The 10,221-nt window shown below is 38.8% G+C and overlaps 1 pseudogene; it reads right to left on the bottom strand.

Moving 5' to 3' along the window:
• Positions 1-9,421: 9,421 nt before the first annotated feature.
• LOC133242568 (small ribosomal subunit protein eS25-like) lies at positions 9,422-9,795 on the bottom strand (annotated as a pseudogene).
• Between the last annotated feature and the right edge of the window lie 426 nt (positions 9,796-10,221).

The following is a 10,221-nucleotide window of genomic DNA, read 5'->3' as shown; positions in this document are numbered from 1 at the left end:
CACACTCTTAATCAAAACCACTTCACAGTATTAATTATTTATTTAGTATCTATGTGTGTGGGAAGAGAGATGTTACATGACCAGAGCATCTTCGAGTTCATATGAAAGAATAAACACGAGAAGATATTCAGTTAAATTCTGATAAGGAAGGATAAAAGAATGGGAAGAGATGACTTGTCTACTAGATATAAAAATATAGTATAGAGGGGAAAAAATTGAAATGGGGTGGTTAGTGCCAAAGTTGAAGGATGAATGGAACAGACACACATGTCATTTCAAATCAGTGGAAAAGGCATAATTATTCAAAATATAACTGTAAACAACTGGATAACCATTTGCCTAAGAATAAATTCAAGATGAATTTGAAGAATGGAATCTACTACATAGAATGGAATCTACTACATAGAATGGAATCTACCCCAATGTATATGAGAAGATAATCTATAACAAAGATGGTATTTCAAATTCAGTGGGAAAAGGATGAAATACTTGATATATGGTTCTGGGACAACTGGCTATCTATATGGAAGAATATAATGTTAGACTCCAATTTCAAAACATATTTTAAAAAACACAAGAGAAACAGGTGAGTTAAATACTATGTGTAAGCAAACAAAATAAAAATCACGGAAGCAAAATTAAGTGACTATATTTACATTTGCAAGGCAGGAGAAGCAAAAGTTATTTAAAAAAGTATACATATTGACCATATAAAAATGAAACTATTTGGTATGAGAAAAAGTCCAGTAAGTCAATAGGTAAATTACAGATTTGGGAAAATTCTAGTACTAATGATAACAAAGAGTTAAATCTATCATATATATAAGAACTGTTATAAAATGACAAAAAAAAAAAAATACTCCAGTAGAAAAATGAAGGAGATAATAAATCAAATCACAGAAGACTAAATCTTCCTCCTACTAAGCTCAGTGGCAGTCAGGGAAAATTTTTTTAATCAGAATAATGGGTTACAATATTGCATTAGTTCAAACACATTTTTTTTTTTTTCTGTCAGTTTTTCATTTCTAAAGTTGGAACGTACCTTAGAATTGATGACATTCTATGGTCACTTTGGGCTATGTAACAGTCAAGCTATAGTTACCCACCCTGGAGGAGGGCATGGCAACCCACTCCAGTATTCTTGCCTGGAGAATCCTCACAGACAGAGGAGCTTGGAGGGCTGCAGTTCATGGGGTTGCAGAGTCGGGCACAACTGAACGACTAAGCACAGCACAGCACATAGTTACCCCCACTGCATATGCACGAAAACGGCTGTTGCTCCCAGAAGCATGGTTGCTGCTGCTAAGTCGCTTCAGTCGTGTCCGACTCTGGGTGACCCCATAGATGGCAGCCCACCAGGCTCCCCCGTCCCTGGGATTATCAAGGCAAGAAGCATGGCTAGGAAACTACAATTCTTCAATATTTCACTCAAGCAAATCATTGGAGAAAAGAATATGAGTCCTGACAGTTTTTTGGTTTTGGCTGCACTGTGCAGCTTGTGGGATCTTAGTTCCCCAACCAGGGATTGCACCCAGGCCCTTGGCAGTGAAAGCACAGAGTTCTAACCACCGAACCACCAGGGAATTCCCCTGACTGTTTTTTGAAAACTTTGTATTAACACTTTCTGATATGATCAAGATGACTGCAGCATCAAGAATTGCAGAATGGGTGTACGTGGCTTCAAATAAAATCCCAGTGATGATAGTGAAGCCCTTCTTAAAGAAATGACTCACCACCAATGCTCTTGATGACACAGGAAAAAATGGGTATAAATCCATGGGTTATGACAAACTCTGACTTGAGAGTGTGCAGATTAGTTGGACTCCTGAGAAAGTTTTTTTTTTTTTTAAAGAATACTGTAACTAATTTAGTTCTTTTATAGTTTTTTAAACATATGCATAAGAATAATATATCATAAAATTCTATGTGTAAATATGTCTCAAATAAATCTTTCAATAAGAATGAAGACTAAATGAGAAGAAAACATTGTGTCATATTTAACTGGTAACACTTTTTCTTTCTTTGCAAAAAGTGAAAGTTGCTCAGTTGTGTCTGACTCTTTGCAACCCTATGGACCATAGCCTGCCAGGCTCCTTTGTCCATGGGATTCTCCAGGCAAGAATCCTGGAGTGGGTTGCCATTTCCATCTCCAGGGGATCTTCTTGACACAGGGATCGAACCCACGTCTCCCACACTGTTGGCAAATCCTTTACCATCTGATCCACCTGGGAAGCCCAGCTTTTCTTTCTTAGTGGTGCACAAAGTAATAATACATCTCTCAATCAAGTGCATTTAAAGACTTAATGAAATACATTGTTATGTCTCACCTATCAGGAAAACATGATCCTCCTTCCAAAAGGATCTCTATGTTATAATACCATCTTTGTAAAACAAATGATGACCCCCATACTCTCATATATAATGACATTTAAAATATATATACCATATTGTAAAAATAAAAAATATATATATATATATATACCACCTCCCCTTTGGGCTTCCTTGGTGATTCAGTGGTAAAGAATCTGCCTGCCAATGCAGAAGACATGGGTTCGATTCCTGAGTCGGGAAGATCCCTTGGAGAAAGGAATGGCAACCCTTCCAGTATTCTTCCCTGGGAAATCCCATGGATAGAGTAGCCTGGCAGGCTACAGTCCATGTGGTCACAAAAAGCCGGACACAACTTAGCAACTAAACAAACAATATATGTACTACACTTAGAATGTGTAAGAAATCTTCTAAGGAATTTACATATATGTATTAGGTGTGAGTGCCTTGGACATAGGCTTAGTTTCCTTTGCTTCCACACCTGTACCAGTGGGGCTCACACTCTGCTGAAGCTTAGGGCAGAGAATCCACCCTCCTCTCACTAGAAAATACAAAAGCTAAAGCAAACAAATAAGCAAAATGTTATCCAAAGCAATTATTTTTTCTTTTGGCTGAAAGTGGGCTGGTCAATATGATGACTTGAAAATAAATAATGTAACTGTGTTATTCTGCTCTTGCAAGGTATGGTCAAGGCCCATAAAATGGATGCTCTCTTGCTCTCTGTGCAACCCTTTCCCTACCTGGCCCTGCCTCAACTTTCTGTGCATGATTGCCTCCTTTTTCTATGCTGAAAGTTTCATCAGTAATTGTCTGTGTGATTGGCCTGACCCTCAGTTAATGATTATTCTAGCTCTGGGACCAGAAAGGCCCAGTTAATTCGGCCATCAATAGGAAAAGAGCAGTCCTTGCCTTGGCTGCCTTCGCAATGAAGGAGCTCTTCTGACATCATGCTCTCTCTAACTTATAGCCTCCTCCTCCTGGTCGCTGTAGAGCAAAGATTGCTGCTGTGTCCTGCCTGCCCTTGGCTGTATACCCATATGTGGTGGGATGTGGGGTGTTGCTCCAGGACTTTTGCCTCTGGCTTTATGATACCCAGTTCAACAAATCATCAATGTCTCTGTCACTGGCTCTGAGTTCTTTCTTTGCACAGCTGGGTAGGTGCAGGACTGTGGGGTACAGCACAACAGGCTTCCATAACAAAATCTCACAGACTGGGTGTCTTAAACAACAGAAAGTTACTTTTCACAGTTCTAGAGGTTAGAAGTCCAAGATTAAGATGTCAGCATGTTTGATTTTTCCTGAGACCTCTCTCCTTGGCTTGTGGTTGGCCATCTTCTTGCTGTGTCCTCAAATGGCCTTTTTTTTGGTGCATCCATAACCCAGGTGTCTCTTCCTTTTCTTCTAAGGATGCCAGTCAGATTGCATTAGGGCCTCACACTTAGGAGCTTCTTAAAGGCCCTATCTCCAAATGCAATCACAGTGGGAGTTAGTGCTTTAATACACGAATTTGGGGGAGACACAAAGCAATCCATAACAATTACTCTTATTACTTTTTTGAGGATGGACCATTTGCATGACATTTTCTCTTTTATTTTATATGAGATGGGATATTACTATGTTTGCTGTATACCTGTTACACAGTATTTAAGTAATCATCAACTATTTAGACATTTTGGTCAAACACTACCATTACTACTGCTACTAGTAATAATATCAATACCATTAGTAACTAACTCCCAGGGTTGATGTAAGGATGTAATAAAATATAGATTGCAGAAATAGATTCACCACAATTCCTGCCCCACCTTTAAGGGGCTAATGAATGCTAGTATAATTTTCAAAAATGTTTTTTATATCTCAGACCCGTGTTTCCAGTATCTCCTCTAATTTTCTCCCACTGCTCCTACAGCCTTCACAGTAAGATACAAACCACTGAACATATCATGCAAGGAAGTTTCTGATTTTGTGTCTGTCAAATCTGTCTTCTTTCAAGGACACTTTCCTGACTGCTCTAAGACGAAGTTACATTGCATTTTCTGAGCATCTGTAGCATCTTTGATTCCTCAATTAGCATCACAACTTATTCTTAATGCTTGTTTAATTGTCTTCTCTGCCAGATCAAAAACATTCTGATTATGCAGCTTGTTCATTACATCATAGGTATCTACTACTGTACCTGACATAGAATTGACACTTCCTCTCCTGGGCTTCTAGCATGTCTTCTCTTCCTTTACAATGGGGTTACTAACTGCTCCCCATATTGCCAGGATTGTTAAGAGGATCAGATGAGACAATGCATGTGAAATAATATAAGGGAAAGTCTCTCAGTTGTGTCCAACTCTTGCAATCCCATGGACCATAGCCTGCCAGGCTCATCTGTCCATGAAATTCTCCAGGCAAGAATAATCGAATGGGTTGTCATTCTCTTCTCAAGGGGATCTTCCCCACCCAGGGATTGAACCTGGGTCTCCCACATTGCAGGCAGATTCTATACCATCTGAGGCACCAGGGAAGCCCAAATGTATATATAAAGTACTTCACTAATAAAAAGCATTTGAATAGCTTGTATATAACTTTGCACAAGGTTAATAAATCTTAATAGTTCAGAAAATTGTAATTGAGTGTTAATGGGCAAATGTTAATGTGCATTCTCCACCAACATTTAGTAATTATATTTTTAAAAATGTAGAAGACATTTCTAGCAGTCAAGAGCTTTATAGTGTATTTCAATACATGATAAATTCATGAACATTTCTTATCTCCTGGAACAGTTGTATATCTTAAAATCTCATCATCATGAGCATGCTCTGGATTTTCACAGAATTAATCCTGAATAATTAATGAATATGAAAGAGTTGGACAAGTACTGTAGCATGCTAATCATTTGTTTCAATGTCAATTAGAGAAAAATAATCCTTTTGGCCTATAAACTTGAAATATGTACTGTAAAGTTAACTTTTAATTTACAAATATGAAATGAATTGTTAATGAATGTATTGAGATAGATATAAATGTCATTGGAATGTTATAGTCTGTAGAAAGAAATAAAAACACTGGGATTTAACAGAATTATTAACTGTATTGAGAAGTTCCTACAAATGTGTAGTTTATTGATCAATATTCATATAATGTTTAAATATTTCCTCAAAAATGGTATGATATCTTAAGCACTAATGACTTAGGAAGTATATCAAATCCAAGTCTTAATAATTTTAAGCAGAATAAATGTAAACTTAATGCAAGCAAAATTAAAGGAGCAGGTAACATTCATTTATACTTCCAGATCTCTCAAATGCATATGTCTTGATTATTCTACTTCTGAGGATCTTGTTCATCTCAGTCATGATTTATTGGCACTCATTCAAAGTTTCAGCCATAAAGTAAAGGTGAAAGTTGATGTACCACTAAATGAAAATTCTTAAAATATGTAGAGTGTTTCTGTGAATTTAGTTAAGAAGAGCAACTTCTAGGTTTAAGGATGACAAAAATAATTTAACTATCTGGCTTTAAGCCAGAATTTAACTTCACTTGTATGGAGGGGAAAACTCTTTTTGTTAGAAGGTAAAATTCCCTTATTAGATAGTTGAAGTGTTGTTCATTTAGACTTGGAGAGTATTTTCTAGGCATTGCTATGAATTCATCATGGAGGAATTCCTCTGTCTGTAGGGCTTCCCAAGTGGTACAGTGGTAAAGAATCCACTTGCCAATGCCAGAGATACAATAGACAGGGTGTTTGACTTCTGGGTCAGGAAGATCCTCTGGAGAAGGAAATGACAACTCACTCTGGTATTCTTGCCTGGGATATCCCATGTTCAGAAAAGTTGGCAGGCTACAGTCCAGCGAGTACCAAAGAGTTGGACACTACTGAGTACACATATAAATATAGAATCTTTTGATTGACAAACTTGAACTGAAAGTTCATGAAACTTGTATTTTTTCATGGATTATCTGCACACATGGCATAGAGTTGTAAGGGTTGCTTTTTTTCCTATGATGATGCTAGTAGTGATTGCTGCAATGATGAGAACAATGTAAATTATAAATTTAGTGTAAAAAGCACTGGACTGTAAGTCAGATGACTGAATTTAAGACTGATTTGCCCCTGATTTATTCTATGAATTTGCTGCTACTGCTGCTAAGTTGCTTCAGTCATGTCCGACTCTGTGTGACCCCATAGACGGCAGCCCACCAGGCTCCCCTGTCCCTGGGATTCTCCAGGCAAGAACACTGGAGTGGGTTGCCATTTCCTTCTCCAATGCATGAAAATGAAAAGTGAAAAGTGAAAGTGAAGTCGCTCAGTCATGTTCAACTCCTAGCGACCCCATGGACTGCAGCCCACCAGGCCCCTCTGTCCATGGGATTTTCCAGGCAAGAGTACTGGAGTGGGTTGCCATTGCCTTCTCTGTCTGTGAACTTAGGAAGATGTATATTCTAAATGGGGCTTCCCTGGTGGCTCAGTGGTAAAGAATCTGCCTGCCAATACAGGAGACGCAGGTTTGATCTCCGGGTTGGGAAGATCCCCTGGAGAAGGAAATGGCAACCCACTCCAGTATTCTTGCCTGGGAAATCTCATGGACAGAGGAAGCTGGTAGGCTATAGTCCATGGGGTTGCAAAAGGGTTAGACATGACTTAGTGACTAAATAACAACAATATTCTAAATGAGTCTTGAGTTTGTTTTTTAATCTGTAAAATGGTGGTAATGTTTATCTCATAGGGCTGTTGAAAGGATTAAATAAGATGTTGGGTGTGTAAGTATTTTATAAACCGTGGGATATTTTACAAATAATTTTTAGTAGAAGATTAACAATTTTGTTTCACTAATAAATTAAAATCCTGGTTCAGTTTGTTTTTGGATAAATAGATCTTGCTTTGTATTTCAGCTTATTCATTTGTAAAGGCACTGAACTAATTTTAATGGACTAGTTATTTTCATAAAAAGTCCAGTGTCTTAGGTAAAATGTGCTATTTATGTACATGCAAAAACAAAAAGTTAATACTCAGTGAATTTCAGATGACCTCGATGTTAATATGCTAAGAGAAGAATAGCACATTCTTGTGATTTAAGTTTAGTGTTTTTTCATATTTGCAATGCATTTCTATGCTTCCTTTTGGTTAACATTGGGTAATTTAGACAAGCTTTAAGTATATATATATATATATATATTTAAGTATATATAAGGAAGTATGTGCATGCGTGCTCAGTTGCTCAGTCGTGACCAACTCTTGTGACCCCATGGACTGTAGCCCACCAGGCTCCTTTGTCCATGGAATTTCCCAGGCAAGTATGCTAGAGTGGGTTGCCATTTCCCTCTCCACTGTAAGAAAGTATGTTAATACCTAAACTGTGTCTTTAGTAAATGTAAATTTACTGTTCCTTTGTAAGATATAAAATACTACTTTCATCATAATCCTGCCCTCAAAGCTGTGGTGTCCAGTGTCATTGATTTGTTCTTTCAGGAATCAAATCCATTGTTCTGGCTAGTTAAGCATGGAGGCATGAATGGAGCTGTTGTTAAAGAATTGTGAAGTCACAAACTTGGCCCAAGCTTATCCACTTATTTGTGCCAGAGTTTGGACTCTGTCTTCATTGTCACAGACACACGTTGGAGTTCAAAGGCAGCAGGGCACCTGAGACAAGGCTCCTGACTAAATTCTGTCTCTACAGTCTGATTCAGCCGGGTGCCTGCATGAGGCTGGACTTTGGCCACCACAGGGCAGCTCAAGATTAGGTGGAGGTGGTTGGGAAACCAGATAGTAGTGATTTTCCTTTGGTAGTTATTTTTTCAAGGCAAGGATAAAATTTATTGGCTAACCAATTGAAGTTACCCCTTGAGGAAAAAAACAAGTGTCATCAGCAAGATGGGCTCTTCTGTTTCATAATGTTAATGGGACAATCTATCAAAAGTCTCACACCCTTTCCCCCCAAAAGTCTACAGCAGAGCAGTGTTCCATATGGTTACTAATTTCTCAAATGAAACTTGTGGGGCTACATTGCCTTCATCTTTTTGCCCTGTGAAGTTCCTAAAAGGAAATATCACAGTTGTTAAATACAAATGCATAATTTCATACAATAAAAATGTAATAGCTATTTCCCATAAGGGCAAACTAGGCAGCAGGTTATTTGGATCAAATCCTTTGGCTGAAAACAACTGAATAAATCACCTTACAAGCACTAAGGATTTTCAGGGATTCTGTGGTTGCCTAGTGGTTAGGGTTCTGGGTTTTCACTGCCATGACTATCAGGCAGTGTCAGGAAACTGAGATCCTGCAAACCACTTGGTGTGGCCAAAAATAAATAAATTTGCATAGGAAACTTACCCTAAAAAAAAAACCACTGAGGAGTTGAAAAGATAATGCAATCCTAGCAGGCCCATTCTGAGGGGAAGCATGGGGTTCCTTGGAGGCTCAGATGGTAAAGAATTCGCCTACAATACATGAGATGTAAGAGATGTAGGTTTGATCCCTGGGTCTGGAAAACCCCCTGGAGAAGGAAATGGCAATCCACTCCAATGTTCTTGCCTGGAGAATTCTATGGACAGAGGAGCCTGGTGGGTTATAGCCCATGGGATCACAAAAGAGTTGGACACGACTGAAAGACTAACACTGGCCAAAGAGGCTAGCAGATTATTTGAGTGCCAAAGTTGCTTTTGCCTTGAAGACATTGGAGGGGTAAGGGTGATAGAATTCAAGGCACAGAGCACATTCAATGTAGAGACTTCTACATGACACATTTACCTACATTAAGCTGGATCCCCAAGGGGTACACACTATCAAGATTAAGATAAATCAGAACTAATTGGTCACCTCCTGATCCTCCAACCTAAACAGAGCAGAAGAAGGGAAAGGAAGGGGGATAAAATACTCCTGAGAAGATCTGTACCCTAGGAATATATGGCAGATTTGTACTCTAGGAATATATAGCATAGATAGTCAAAGAATTTGGCTTGATGTGATCCCCAACTTGAAAAGCCCCCAAAGCACAGCCAAAAGAAGGAAAGTACACTTATTACAAGTCTTGGAGAATCTCCACAAACAATTGTTCTTGATTTAATAAAGTTTTATTTTTCAAAATGTATAGTTGGTGGGACCTGTTTATAGATCTTCACCAGCAGTTGAGGCATCTCCACTCTTGGTGTTTCTGGTATAAGTTAGTTTGAGCTCTGTGCTTTGAAACCAGTTTTAAAAGTCCTTTACTAAGAAGCTCCGGAAGGGCTGCCCTGGCCAAGGAACTACAGATCTTGTTTCTCAGAGACCACAGCTGCAGTTTTAAGCTTGCGGTTGGGAACTTCCTTATAGAGTCTGTCATACGTTGCTCTGTCAAACAAATTGAGGTTATTGAGCTTATCCCAAAATTTGCCTTTGGACCACCTCTTCTTTTTGGCCTTGCCAAGTTTGTTCCCTGGGTCTTTGTCTTTCTTAGCTAGCTTTCTGGCATCTTTATTCTTCTTGTCATCCTTGAGTCTCATAGTGAAGCTTAGAGAGCGCTGCTGCCACTGCTGCCTTGCTAAGACATTGGACCCAAAGTCCACAAACAGTTTTTTTTTAATATATTTATTTTAATTGAAAGCTAATTACTTTACAATGTTGTATTGGTTTTGCCATACATCAACATGAATCCACCATGGGTGTACATGTGTTCCGAAACCTGAACCCCCCTCCCACCTCCCTCCCCACACCATCCCTCTGGGTTATCCCAGTGTACCAGCCCCAAGCATCCTGTATCCTGTATCAGACCTGGACTGGTGATTCGTTTCTTATATGATATTATACATGTTTCAATGCCATTCTCCCAAATCATCCCACCCTCTCCCTCTCCCACAGAGTCCAAAAGACTGTTCTATACACCTTTGTCTTTTTTGCTGTCTCACATACAGGGTTATCATTACCATCTT

Source organism: Bos javanicus, chromosome X, assembly GCF_032452875.1.
Source record: "Bos javanicus breed banteng chromosome X, ARS-OSU_banteng_1.0, whole genome shotgun sequence".
In the NCBI taxonomy this organism is placed as follows: domain Eukaryota; kingdom Metazoa; phylum Chordata; class Mammalia; order Artiodactyla; family Bovidae; genus Bos; species Bos javanicus.
The sequence above is the reverse complement of the archived record's forward strand: the minus strand, read 5'-3'. Positions and strand labels throughout refer to the sequence as shown.